Here is a 14,748-nt window from a genome sequence, read left to right as displayed (position 1 = left end):
GGCTCCAGAGGAATGTTTTCTTCTTCTTCTTCCCCTATAGGTTCTTCAAATATCTCTGGTTATTCACCTAAGGCTTCTTCTTGATCATAGCCACCGAATAAGAGAGAAGATTGGCTGTGTGAAGCAGTGGGGGCGTTGGGAAGAAATTTTCCTGAGTTATCTCTATTCTTACGAGGCATGAAAGGAAATATTTTTGGTTGGTTTTTTCCCCACATTGACAGTAGCTGCAAAAACTGAGATTGTGATTGGACAAAACAAATTGCAACTAGCTAAAATGAACTTGTTGAATGGAAATTTGTAGAATTGAAAAGGAAAGCAAGGAAATGCAGAATTGAAAGAAAGGAAATGACTAGTCTACTTTTGCTGAAATAAACTATTAGTAGAATGTTGCAAGAAGAAATAGAAGAAAGCAGTAATCACAGAATACTCTGACGCTTCCCTGACAATGGCGTCAGAAAGTGGTGAGCGCCAATATTGCAGCAAGAAAGCTGCAACTCCTGGGCTTCCAACTTCACTTTTATCAACCCGGTAGTTCGTAACAAACTTGGAAACGTTAGTGCTATATGCACAAGTACTAGTTCTCACTACAGGTTGTCACTTGGTCAGCCGACGCAAGATCACTAGGAGCTCAAGCCAACTTCAATAGATCTCAGAAGAAGCTATATGTGTGATGAAAGAAAGAAATATTACTCTATAGAAGCTATCCTAATTGCAGAAAGGAAAAAAATTGTAATGTAAAGCAAGACCTAGTAAACCCTAATTAACAAGCTAATTCTAATTTTGCCAAAAACACTATGAAAACCATGAAAGAAATACCATTACCTACTCAAGAAAGTAAACAACATCTAACCATGCTATTTCTAGAAGTAAATAAGCAAAATACATATTTTTGGATTTTTATGTGTTTTTATGTGAATTTGACATGCATCTAATTTATTGTGTGTGAGTGTGGCAGTGAACAAGTGGAATTAGAGGGTGGTTTTGGAACTTGGGAGGATGGAAGATGGTGTGGATGGGTCCTAGGAGGTCTTAGGTGGCCTTCTGGAGGTTTTTCCCAAACTCAACCTTCAAAAGGGAGCCTACAGGAAAAACTACAGGAGGACACATGGAAATTACAGGAGGAAAACAGGGAAAGTACAAGAGGCCTACAAGAGGAGGCCGAGAGAAATTTCTGCTATTTTGAGGGTGTGAGAGTGGGTGGAAAAGGTGGATGAAGGTTGGAATGAGGTGTTAGGGTGCCTAAGGTCTACCATGAATCACCAGGAGAGAGAAAGATGATTGGGTTTGCTCAAGGAGAGAGGAAGAAGTTCTATGAAAAAAATGAAGGAAACTAGGGCAGAATTGAGGTGAGGTTTAGGAGACCTATAGGGCATGGATCAGATGGAGGATGTGATTTTTGATAAGCTGGCCTACTACTGGAAGAGATTTGCTGCAAAGGAACTGACAGTCAACTAAGAAAATCAAACAACAAATGAAATGAGTGCATTTAGGAAAAATAGAGTTTTGTATTAAAATGGTTTAAACTATGATCTATGAAAGGAAATGCTGAGAAATGTTGTAGGAAAGAAAAGCATGAAAGAAGACTATTTCAAATTAGGAAATGAACATGATAAATGAGATCTGAAGCAAAGCGAAACTGGACTATTTACCTACTAAAGAGCTACAAACACTAGAAGTCCTATGAATGAGGAAAATCTATGTTTTTGGGGCAACAAGAGAGTCTTTGCCTCAAATCATGGTCCCAGAGGGAGGAAGAGATGCCAAGGCACTATTGCTAACCTTTTGAATATTTTTTGATTGCTTCTTAACCTGCTATAGAAGGCACAAATGGAAGCAAACTACTGAATCATCAAAATCAACCTATTCTTAACCATAAAAGAAATACATCTAATAGAAAATTAATCTACAAACTGGAGTAAAGCATACAAATTCAAGTAAAGAGAAGATTGGCTGCTTAGATTAGGCCCTAACCCAAGAGCGTCAGCCCTCTGAGGTAACTCAATGCTAGCTCCAAAAGGATTCCATATTCATTATAAAAAAAATATCAAGATTACATAAAACTGTCACAAAATAGTAAGCTCGAAATTTGAGCAGAGTTTACATAAGCAAAAAAATCCGACCCTAGTGAGACCCTAGGCCTCTCTACTTATACATCTGAAGTTACCAACAACTTCCTTAAAATCAGGGAGGCTTAGCTCCCAAAACTCGAGATAACTATCAGTCATCCTCCACTTGCTCGGCTGCCTTCTAGTGCATGATTCAACTGCTTGTACTCCGAGCTGAATGAAGGGAATTCGAAGTGAGGAGTAGTAAATGAGGGGTATTCCCTCATATAAGTCCTCTCCTCTGTCTACTTCGAGTTATTTCTACCATTTGACCACTGGATCCTTGACTTTGACTTTGAAATCCATCAATAATCTGCATTAAATACATGTTAGACCACATGACACCATAACTAACTCAACTCACTCTATAAGCATAAATATAATCAGAAAATCATACAATAAGCTAAGAGAATGGTTGATTTGACTAGGTTAGGAGGTAAAATGAGACCATATAATTACCCATTTATGAGGCTCATCAGTTGCAAAGAGAATCATTAGATATGTGAAAGGTACTTCCAGTTTTGGTATCTTTTATGTTGCAGATTGCCCACTTTCACTGATTGGGTACACAGATTCTGATTGGGCTAGCGATGGTACAGACTGCAAGTCCACCTCTAGTTATGTTTTCAGCTTTGGTTCAGGGCCTTTTTGCTGGTCTAGCAAGAAGCAATCCATGATTGCTTTATCTACAGTTGAGGTAGAGTATAGAGGTGTAGTGAATGCAGCTACATAGGCTGTTTGGTTGCAGGGGCTTCTCTCTGAGTTTGGTATTCAGTATCCACTTCCGACTGTCATATTTTGTGACAATCAAGGGTCCATTCAGATATCGATTGATCCAGTTCAGAGGCAGAGGACCAAGCACATCGAGATTCACATGCATTACATCTGCGAGCTGATCCATGACCGAGTCATATCACTACAGTACTGCCCCACTAAGCAGCAGGTTGCAGACATCTTCACCAAGTCTTTCACTGAAAAGAAATTTTCAGAAATGAGAACTATGCTTGGAGTGGTGAAGACAGCTAAATAGGCCCTTCTGGCCACTTAGCCCTTTTTTCCTTTTTTTTTTTTTTTGGGGGGGGGGGGTTGTCCCACAAGGTTTTCCCTCTTTCTTCATTTTATGAGGATCTTTTATTTATTGTACCTGAGTACCTAACATGGCATCTTGGTTGGGACTTAGTTTAGATAAGTGAGTTAGGATGAAAGGGCGGTGTTGGAATATAATCCTAACATCTACATTTAGCTTTTAGCCTAAGTATCCTTGACTTAGCCACATGCACTAAAAATTATGTTCACACTTGGTTTTTGGTAAACTAGCTCGGTGGGCCAACTTTCCCTTGTTTTTTGCCTTTAAAGGCTTAATATTATGGAAATATTGGTCCAACCACTTTCCTAAACCATTTAGACATCTAAGTGCATGTTCACACCTAACCACACCTCATCCACTTGAGTTATTTGAGGATTGACGCCCCACATGAAGATTCCCCCTTAAATCAAGGGATTTGGTCCCCCGGACCATTTTACCATGTTTTAAAGTTGCCTTACTTGGGAAATGCGCCCCTCCTCATGCTTTCCTTGTGGCTGATAGTTGGCATAGGTTTCCTTGAGTCATTGTTGCTATTTTAGGCCTCCCTTTAGCTTTTCTTAGCCTTTTCTAGTTTTTTATTAGATTTTTTCATAGTTTTCTAGATTCGGCAATTTCTATATAACCACCTCCCTTTGGGATTAGAGGTATGGTTGCTCATGTATTCCTATTGTTCATTAATTTAATACATTGATTTTATGGAGCAAATTCTTTCTCTCCTCTCTTGAATACTAGCAAATTACTTGTGTTTAATTTAACTAGAATTCTAGATCTATTGGAGTTTCTACAGGAATTCTACAAGGGAGTCTCCAAAATCAATGCATGGGAAAATTTTTGGAGGGTGGTTGTAGCAACTACAATAGATTGACAAAAAATATACTCTTTTGGTAGGCATTCACTTCAATTTCATCCATAAATTTCTTTGTCCTAGTTTTTTTTCTATAAGAAAAAGCCTAGTTTGGTGTTGTTTCAACTTAGGGGCTCATTTGAAGGTTTCATGAGCCTTGGCTTAATTCAAATATAATGTAGGAAACCCTTTCTCCATCACTTGACCCTTGGCCATGCCAACTATCAACCTATTAATCAAAATCTAGGTCTTGTTATGTTTAATATAAGTCTCTCTAAGGAAATAAAATTGATTTCATTCATATACTGGAGCCTTGTATTCAAGTCTTTCCCTCGGAAGCCTTTTGAGTCACCTCATACCCTTAAAGTTACAATATCCCTTAGGTGACCTTATTATTGGGACTCCTCCCATCGATGAAATTTCATAAAGAGCAGGGGGTTTTGGCTATGGTGATAGTGGGCCAACACCCCATTATTCTCACTTTATCTAGTATTAGCTTTGTAGGGTACCCCTCTCCAAGACCTGCTAGGTTTTGTAGCGACAATACTGGTCCTCTTCAATAATTGTTTTTGTTAATTCTATTCCTTTCTTTTTTATTGTTATTTTAGTTAGTTTCTAATTTATTTTCTTCTAAGTTTTTAAAGTTTTTTCTTTTAATAATTGTTTACACATTCCTTAATGTTTATTTATTTATTTTCTTGTTTATTTTAATTTTCAAGTTTATTGTAAGATTCCATTTTAATATTATATTATTTATTTTCCTGGCATTTAGGGATTTACCATCACAACTCTACTACAATTATTCATTCTCCTGATCACACTATCCATCTTTGGTCTGATAATGAACCATAGTAAGTGGTTCAAAACATGTCGACCTTAAAACATTGATGTGATTTATCCAAAAAATACTATGTATAAAACAATATTAATATCACAATTCTCAATGGTGGTGATCACAATATAGCTTGTGGTGGATGGTGTGCCAAATATTCAAACTTCTCACAACCACATCAATGGCAAAGAAGATGCTTGACAATAAAGTAAACTATTACTATTTCTTAACTATTGCAATTGGTAATGAAAAGTAGAGGAAGACATTCAAAGAAATTTAACTATAAATATATTTTAAAACATGGTTTTTCAATTTAGAGATATGACTATTCAAATGGATTATAAGACAATTTAATAATGATTTCATATGGACTATAAGACATACAAGTTTGTATTTTATTTTAATATATGCATAATTAAACCCAACAATAAGCCATGTTGGAAAAATAAATGTTATTTGAATGATAATTGTTTTCATATTTAAATAGACTACAATTAACAATATATTAAATTTAAAAATTATATTTCAATATTGGAAAAAATAAATTTGTATTAAAATTGCATAATAATTGTGGATTGCTAGAGCCTATGGTCCTTACGACATCTATAATAATGGATAGTGTAGTTGCATGGGTGTTATCAGGAAAACTAGTGTCTATTCAGAGCTGCTAGTCCCACTAAGACAGGTAGCTATGTTAGAAACAAATAGATTAAAGTTACTTGTGTTTTCCTTTATGAGAGATAGATGAGAGAGAAGCAAAGAGCACCAACCTCGATCTTTTGCTAGTCTCCTTGCTTGTTTCCTCTCTCCTTTGATAGAGCTTTCATCACTCCTTCCTCACTTGTCTCGCTTCAAAGAACACCTGTAGAGCCAAGGCAGCAAAATACCATCAAAGCATAGAGATCTATAACCATAAATAATGTAGGATCATATGTACATTAACCATATAAATGCATACACAAACAAGATTCAAAGATATACAAGCATATGGAGGAAAGCTCAAATAGCTTTATTGATAGAAGTAGTAGAAGAGAGGATTACAACCAGGCTGTTTGATCCATCATCATCCTCCCAGCATGAAAGCCCTCTTCACCTCATACAAAGCAAGATCACCCAACAATGTCTTCAAAGAGAAACCAACAACACTTCCTTGCAAAATACAAAATTCCAGCCTCTAGATCTCTTGGATGAGGGATCCATATATAGATGTTTACAGGAGAGTGAGTTAGCTTCTAGGATTTTGATTAGTATCATTTCACTGATAGTTCTTGGTTCCACTTGGAGATTTCAGATCTCTTACTCATCCCTGGGCGAATTTAGAGAGGCAAGTGTCATATGAGCAGTTTCTAGAAGATTCTCTGGGTTTCCACCTAGCACACTGCTTCTGCCATTTTTCTTCTCTTGCTCATTGCACCCTACAGAAGGGATTTCCAGTATGCATCGCACCCCCCATGTGTAATAGGTGAGATGCATCACACCCTATGCATGGAGCAGTCTATATTGTCCTGTTTTGACCAGTTCTGAGTAGTTTTTCATGGAGAACTTCTAGGAGATGATGTAATCAGCTGGCCTTGTTCCTTTAGGGTATGAAACAACACTTTTAGGGGTTTAGAATCCCTTGGTTTATGGACATATGTGATTGGGGTTGCAGTGCCCAAATATGTCTATAACAGTTTCCCCCTAAAGCATGAGGTCGCAAATCCTTTTGATGTCAGGTGAAATGCTTTATAATAAGGATCCGAGGTTTTTCGAACTGGAAGGTGACCTGTAATAAGATACAATACAATACATTATCTTCACAATATTCTCATGATCTAGTTGAGGCAGGCATTCCCATGCTCAGCTTTATAAATGCATATTCATGTACATAAGATAGACAATCGTCTGTGTGGCAGATTGATGATTCTGGTAGAGCCATCATCCTTTAGTTCGGATGATTATCTGTGTAGCAATGATGTACATTTGATGTCTTTATTTTCCTAAATATATTGCAGCCCAGATGGATGAAACTAGATCTGGGGTCTTCAAACTCATTCAATCTTTGCCCGAAGTACAAATCGATCCATGTGAGAAGATGTTCTAATGTCGAACATGGAAAGACATCGCCTGATTACCAACCAATGATGTAAGCTATTAATAGGCACGAGAGGAATCAATGATAATGATGATGACCCTCAAGGTACTGCAGTACAATTCACATGGTGTGAATACATGAGTTGATGTTGAACACCACATAAAATCTTTCGGTCGAAGGCCATTGATGTAAACCTGTCGCCGAAAGTGAGAAACTTGCCATTGAGGCATGCAAGCTTCAAAGTACTGAAAGGGTTGTCCCTAAGTCAAATTCTTTGATAATGAGATGATGTCGACAAGAAGTTTCCCGTTGTAGAAGGGCCTTAATGAATCCCACATCTACGACATGGAACAGAGAAAATGATTTTGTGGAGGTGAAAATGATCTGATGATACAAGGTTCAGGGTGGTGGTCATGAAAAATGGAGAGTGAAGGTATTGCAGCAGATGAGATGTTAGCTAGGTCAGTGAATTCTCTGACCGATTTCTCTTGAACATATTGGCGACACTGAGATGGATTGGTAGCATTAACCCCAAGGTGGATGGTATGGTGGACCAATGGTGATATAACCAGTGAATGGAATAACCCAACCCGACTCAATCATGGTGATGGAGTGAAAGTGTCATGTTCAAGAGCGACCTACTACCAATGAAACTATTCAGGTTTTCTTCCCTTTTTCCCCAGTCATTGCTGACCAGTACCTATTTATTTTTGTCAAGCTTGAGGAGGATAACATATGCTTGTTCTATAATTTTCCCTTCGGGCAAACCCGTCGCTATGTTTTAACGAGCTTAGTGACAATGAAACTTGCTCTTGTCTGCATGGACAAGTTTGTCGCTATTTTTTTAACGAGTTTAACTACAAAGATAACTCGGTCCTTTTCAATTTTAGAGAGCTAAAAAGGGACATAAAGGCAACTCCAGTGGTCCTTTTTCGTAATGTGATCCCTTAAGTAAAAAAAAGTGTAAAATAATACGAAAGGGATGACTTTTCGATAGTTTTAACGAGCCAAACAAGACAAGCGCTCAATCTTTTTGTGTAATAATCCCTCAGGTCCAAAAAGATTAAAATCTAGAGGAGGGATGGCACTTCCGGTCACTTTAACGAGCTGGAGAGGCCAATTTCTCAGCAATCTTTTCATATTTTACGAGTCAGATGAAAAGAGCTTAAAGGAGACTCGTTTTTTTGAGGAACGAGTGATTTTTTAGATATCAACTGGTTCCAGGTAAAGTTTGGAACATTCCAATCACGACAGTGGACAGAGGATGGCTAATAGAAGCACTCGTCGCAGCTATTCCTCAAAAGGGTAAACAATCAAATGGAGGTGTATGATCAGCTAAAAATGAGTGGAGGTGATGGTAAGAACATGACCAAGGTTCAAAAGCTGATAGTCATGCGATCAAAATGGTTATTTACCAGAGGTGGGGTTCATTTTTTAATAAGCTTGAACTCTATGGAAACATTTGCTCATTGCTAGGTTTTTTTTTTTTTAACGAGCTTGAACTTCACGTAAAACTACTCATGCCGAGGTTTATTTTTTAACGAGCTTGAACTTTGCGTAAAACTGCTCATGCCAGTCGTATAATAAGGATGTCTCATCAGTAGGTTCATTTTTTAGGGAGCTTGCCCCATGCGCAACTTTGCTCTGGAGCCTTTTTGCACACAAGATAGGAACGACCAATTACTGTCCTGAGGGTTAAAGAACTACTAAGGTTAGGTAGGATAGCTTCTCGATGGGAAACATCTCCTTTACTTTGCCGTTTCCACTGGTCCCGGCAAAGGTGAATGGTTGATTAGACCATTCACCTAACTTAAGCAGTTGAAGTTAGTAAAACTATGGGGTTAGAGTTACACTGGTCACTTTTCACTTGCGTATGAAAAGGTTTGCATGCCCCCAGGTATAAAGTAGAGTTTCCAGGTCACCATATGGAAGTTCTCGCATTAGCAAGATTGTTCCATCCACATCGCAGACAAAACCTTCCTTGGCGATGTCCATCGAAATGGACAAAGGTGACTGTTATCAGTCCCAATCACATAACCTTTGACGGGGGAATCTTTTTCCAGTCCAAATCCATTTTCCTAAATGAACAGGCGTATCAGACTGGTCATATTCCTACGTGGAAATTTATCTTATATCTGGGGTTTTCATGCCGAAGCAGATTAGGGCGCATGCCTCTTGGGTTTAGCCACATTCACCAAATCACTCACGTTCAACAGGTGGACTAACTAGAGATTGATGAGACATTCCTTGTGCAAAAAGACTAGTTAGGGATGGAATTTGACTAATAGCTATGTTTGAACCAGGGAATGAAAGCTGGTCAACTAGGTGGACCACCCTGCCTTCATGTGGAAAACACATCACTCGGAAGAGTGAGGAAACGATAGCTCCCATACTATAAATGTAGTCACACCCAAGGAGTAGATTGTAATCTAGAGGTCCTTGGACTACCATCACGTTCAGATAAACGATTTTCCTTCTCAAAGTTATAGGCAAATTTGGAAGGATCCCTAATGGTCAACTGGTTCCTTTGTTGAAGCCTGTCAGATTTCGAATCTCAGGTAGAAGCGATGGCGAACCAAGTGCTTTCCAAGCAGTTGAGGAAAGGATACTCACAGAAGCCCCTTCATCTATAATAGTACCGACCATGATCATTCTGTAAGCTTGTACTATGATTCAAAATGGTACATTAGATGGTAGACGAGGTCTACCTAGAAGATTCCAATCGAAGGAAACGACTAGATTGCTTAGAGGTGGGACCGAATAAACAGCCGGATACATCTCTGACAAAATCTCTTCCTACAGTAAAGGAATGGGTAGATTTCCCCCATGTTCATCGAAGTCTGTATTTACGAAAAGAATTTGAATGGTGTCGTTCTCATTCTCTTTAGTGACAGTATCATCTGAAGGTGGTCATTTGAAGACAATATTGGGTCAAATGTTGTCTCAACTTGTTGACTTTGGTCCGGTGTGGACTCAGAGGATCTATCTTCAATTATAGGTGCTTCGACCAACAACAATGGTGTGTTAGTCAGATTTTCAACTAGCGATGGACTCGGCAAGAGTTTCTTATATCCAGGAGGAAGTCGCTGTGGTGATGCAGGATGGTTATCCAAGACTCTTTTAGCTTCGTCTAAGAAGGGACAATGCTGGAGGGCATGATCGCCTTCACACAGTCTACAAGGAAATTTGGATCTTCCTTTTTGTCCATTGAATTCGTTTTCACTAGCTGGCGGTGTGCTTTCAACATGATCGTCAGCGGTTGAAGACACCAGATTGTGCAAGTGGGGAGACCAGTCCCTCAAGATTAGTCGGATGTAGGGACAATATCGATGATAGTGGTCTCCCTTGCAAATGACACATGGAGATTTAGGTTTGGATTATGCAGTGTGTGGATTTTCGCCAGATGATGCATGGTTGCCCCCTTTCGTCGTTGGCTTCTTCTTCTTCTTCTCCTTCCCTTTCTTCTTCTTCTCAGTTACTTGGTTTTTAGTGTTACTAGCTTCACGAAGTGAAGAGGAAGAAGGGGAGGGAGAAACAAACAAAGTAGAAGGTGGGGGAGCAACTTCAGTATCATCTGGTTGCTAATTTGATTGCTGAGAAATTGCGGTGTTTTGAATGACAGAGGTCAAGAAAAGCCATACGGGCAGGCCAATTGTGAGTCTTGGAAGGGACAATGTGGCCATGTGTGGAGCAACAACATCCCCCCAAGAGGAAAAAGGACTAGGATTTACCCCAAGGGGAAATCCTTGATTGGTAGACTCCATTTATCAACCTAAAGACCAATGAGGGAACAATGACATTATTCCAATTAAAATAAATTTTATGATGCTTTGACACAACTTTCTTTTTCAATTTTTAAGAGTCAAGAAAAAGCTAAAAATGACTCTAGTCGCCTTCCATTTTTAATGAGCCTGAAGTGAAAAGTGCTCAAATGGACCTTTTCTTTTAAGGAGTCTGAAAAGGAACGAAAGTGACTACTCTAGAAATCTAGACAGAGGGATTACCAAACCAATCACAAAATTGCAGAATACTTTTTACGGTACGACAGTCAATCTTCCCGAATGTTGTGTTCAGTGCATTGCGATCGATAGGGTGGCAGACACGGCTTCCTAAGGATAAAGGATGTAGCCTATTTTGGTCTCCCAATATATACTTGACGGTATGTGGGAGCACAAGTCTGTACTGGCACTTGTCGTCTCAAAGAGGAGGAATCACCCAACCTACGATGAAAGCGATAGTTACCAGGCTTTACGATGCCAGAATATGTCTCTAGCCTAGACTTCTAAATGTTGTGCGTTAGGTTCCAAAGTGTTTTTATGTTCATTGAGGTTTATTTTACAGTTGATCTTTCTTAAGAAGTTTGCCTTTAAGGTTCACCGCATGATGTAGATATACAATTCCTAAATATGAAATCTAAGATGATAAACAACCGTTTATTTTCTTTTTGCAATGAAAATCCTAGCTACTAATCAAAGAGAAATGAAATTCTTTCAACATAGAGTAGAGAGCACACACTAGATGCACTTTTCCTAAATCAACTTTAGCATGCAGTCTTAATGCAAATGCACATGCATGTATTGTTTTTCAGTTTCCTTAATGTGAAAATGACAAAAAGAAAACAAAGTATAGATCTAAACTATCTTCTTTCAAAGCGACAGTACTAACAATTTTCTTTTCAAAAAACGAAAGTAAAGCTAAGACAACACTTTGCGATTTCGAATTCAAAATTGCTTTCGACACTTGAAATACTAATGATTCAAATCAAATACAATGGCAAAAGTGTAATCGACTGTCTAAAAGAGGAATGCTTTGTAATACTCTTTTTCTTGACTGAAAATGACACTTGTGACACTTTCAAATCAAAAGACGACAGTTCGATTAAGCTACTATTTGCACAAGAGAACTGTAAATGACGAAAAATACATAAAAAACATTCACAATTCTTTATCGATGGAGGTTGAATAATGCAAAGGAAGATGGTTTCAACAGAGATATACTGATCATAGATAGCAAAACTACTGAATAAAGCTGAAGACAATGAAGAAAAAACCAAAATCTGGAGGCAGAAACAGTCTCATCTGATCATCACATCTGTAACGCAGGGAAATAGGGATGCATCTCACCTACAACACACAGGAGGTGCGATGCATCCAGACTGCCAAGAAGAGACAGTGCGATGGTCCAGGGACAAGACTGAGCTTGGTTTTTACTCACAGTTTTTAGCTAAGTTTAGGGATTTAGGCTGAGCTAATGATTGTCAGTAAACACAAAGTATAGGGGTTGATCTAGTGAGGTTATTTGAGCTACCCCCAAGGCACTTAGGATGTTTTCAAGCTAGATATTTAGTCCATAAACCAACCCAGAGATTGAGTGAAGCAGCGTTGATCTACTTTGCAGTTGCATAGCAAAAGAAATTCGAAGGCTAGCTGGCTTAACTTCAGGCTTCGTCTCTGGTTTATAAAGAAAAAAATAGTAACGAAACAAACAAACTATTCGCTCCCCAGTGGAGTCACCATTTTGTTATCGGGAAAAATAGTGTCTATTCAGATCTGCTAGCCCCACTAAGACGGGTAGCTATCTTAAAAACAAACAGATTAAAGTTACTTGTGTTTTCCTTTATGAGAGATAGATGAGAGAGAAGCAGAGAGCACCAACCTCGATCTTTCGCTAGTCTCATTGCTTGTTTCCTATCTCCTTTGATAGAGATTTTGCCACTCCTTCCTCACTTGTCCTGCTTCAAATAACACCTGTAGAGCCAAGGCAGCAAAATACCATCAAAGCATAGAGATATATAACCATAATAATGTAGGATCAGATGTACATTAACCATATAAATGCATACACAAACAAGATTCAGATATATACAAGCATATGGAGGAAAGCTCAAATAGCTTTATTGATAGAAGTAGTAGAAGAGAGGATTACAACCAGGTTGTCTGATCCAGCATCCTCCTCCCAACATTAAAGCCCTCTTCACCTCATACAAGGCAAGATCACCCAACAATGTCTTCAAAGAGAAACCAACAACACTTCCTTGCAAATTACAAAATTCCAGCCTCTGGATCTCTTGGATGAGGGATCCATATATAGATGTTTACAAGAGAGTGAGTTAGCTTCTTGGATTTTGATTAGTGTCATTTCACTGATAGTTCTTGGTTCCACTTGGAGATTTCAGATCTCTTACTCATCCCTGGGAGAATTCAAAGAGGCAAGTGTCATATGAGCAGTTTCTAGAAGATTCTCTGGGTTTCCACCTAGCACACTGCTTCTGCCATTTGTCTGCTCTCGGTCATCATACCCTACGGAAGGGATTTCTAGTATGCATCGCACCCACCATGTGTAACAGGTGAGATGCATCACACCCTATGCATGGAGTAGTCTATATGGTCCTGTTTTGACCAGTTCTGAGTAGTTTTTCATGGAGAAATTCTAGGAGATGATTTAATCAGCTGGCCTTGTTCCTTTAGGGTATGAAACAACACTTTTATGGGTTTAGAAGCCCTTGGTTTATGGACATATGTTATTGGGGTTGCAGTGCCCAAATATGTCCATAACAATGGGATTTGGGAAAATATGCTAATAAATATTATGTCATATTGAAATTAAAATTCAATATTGAAAAAATTAAACTATTTTAAAATTGCGTAATAATTGCATATTGCTTAGAGTTTGCGGGCCTGGTGGCATCTATGATAATGGCCAATGCAGTTATGTAGTTTCTATGATAGATGATGAATTCAACCAAATCTAGATCTTGGACATGAAGCAGAGATGTTATAACACACTAGCCAAGTCGACATGCAACCAACCATTTGTGTGGATTATTATCCACGAGCCTTGATTGTGTGGATTTCCATCTAAATGATTTCCTGAATCCTGAAGTGATTGTGTCCATGATATTGTTTAATTGTAGTTTATCTTCCATCACTTCCTTTTTCTGCAATACTTCCTCATCATGTTATTTCGTAGATGACTAGAAATACACGACTTATATCAAGGTCCTCAGTAAGTTGCCTCTCAATGGGACCTTGGAGTCTAGTGATTCCATGAGAATTGGCAACATCATTGGATTCCATGAGAATTGGCAACATCATTGGAAGCAAGTTGAGATTCATGGCAAAAACTCTATTCCTCTTCCTTATAATGATCATACTCATGTGAAGGAGCTGAACAAATGAGTGTTTGATAGACAAAGCCATTAAACACAAACTACTCCTGTCTTTAATTATGAAATGCTTTAGCTATTGTGAATTGATGGTAACACATAATGAACTAAAACAATTCTTGTAGCCACCTTAACACTTAGTGAGGTCATAAAAGGACATGAAAGGATGAACACTGGGCTTAAAAGAACTTTCAATTAGGTTCTCGAGGTTTTAAATGTCAAATACAACCCTTAATCTATGATGATGATGAATAATATTCCTTCCTCACATTGTCACTTGTCCACCTAATATTTTACCTTGAGAAAACAAATTATGTAAAGCTTATTTTAAAATAGGTATGCTTATTGGTGTAAATATAATTAATAATGAAATATCTATGATCTGGTTGTTATAGATGATCATTTTTATACCATGATTAACCATATTGACTATGTTGATATAATTAATAATGAAGAACTTGTGATATGGTTGACCATAGATGACCATGTTATATGATGGTTGACCATGACCATGCTTGACTATGGTTGACTATCATTAATCATGATTGACCTTGACTATGTGAACTATGGATGGCCATGTCTGTGTTTAGCTATGGTTAAGCTTGACTATGTATATGGTTGACTATGATTGACCATGTTTA

The sequence above is a fragment of the Pinus tabuliformis genome, chromosome 3_1 (genome assembly GCF_031772625.1).
Source record: "Pinus tabuliformis cultivar Carrire ecotype Pingquan chromosome 3_1, CPIR1, whole genome shotgun sequence".
NCBI lineage: Eukaryota > Viridiplantae > Streptophyta > Pinopsida > Pinales > Pinaceae > Pinus > Pinus tabuliformis.
Note: the sequence above shows the minus strand (reverse complement) of the source record.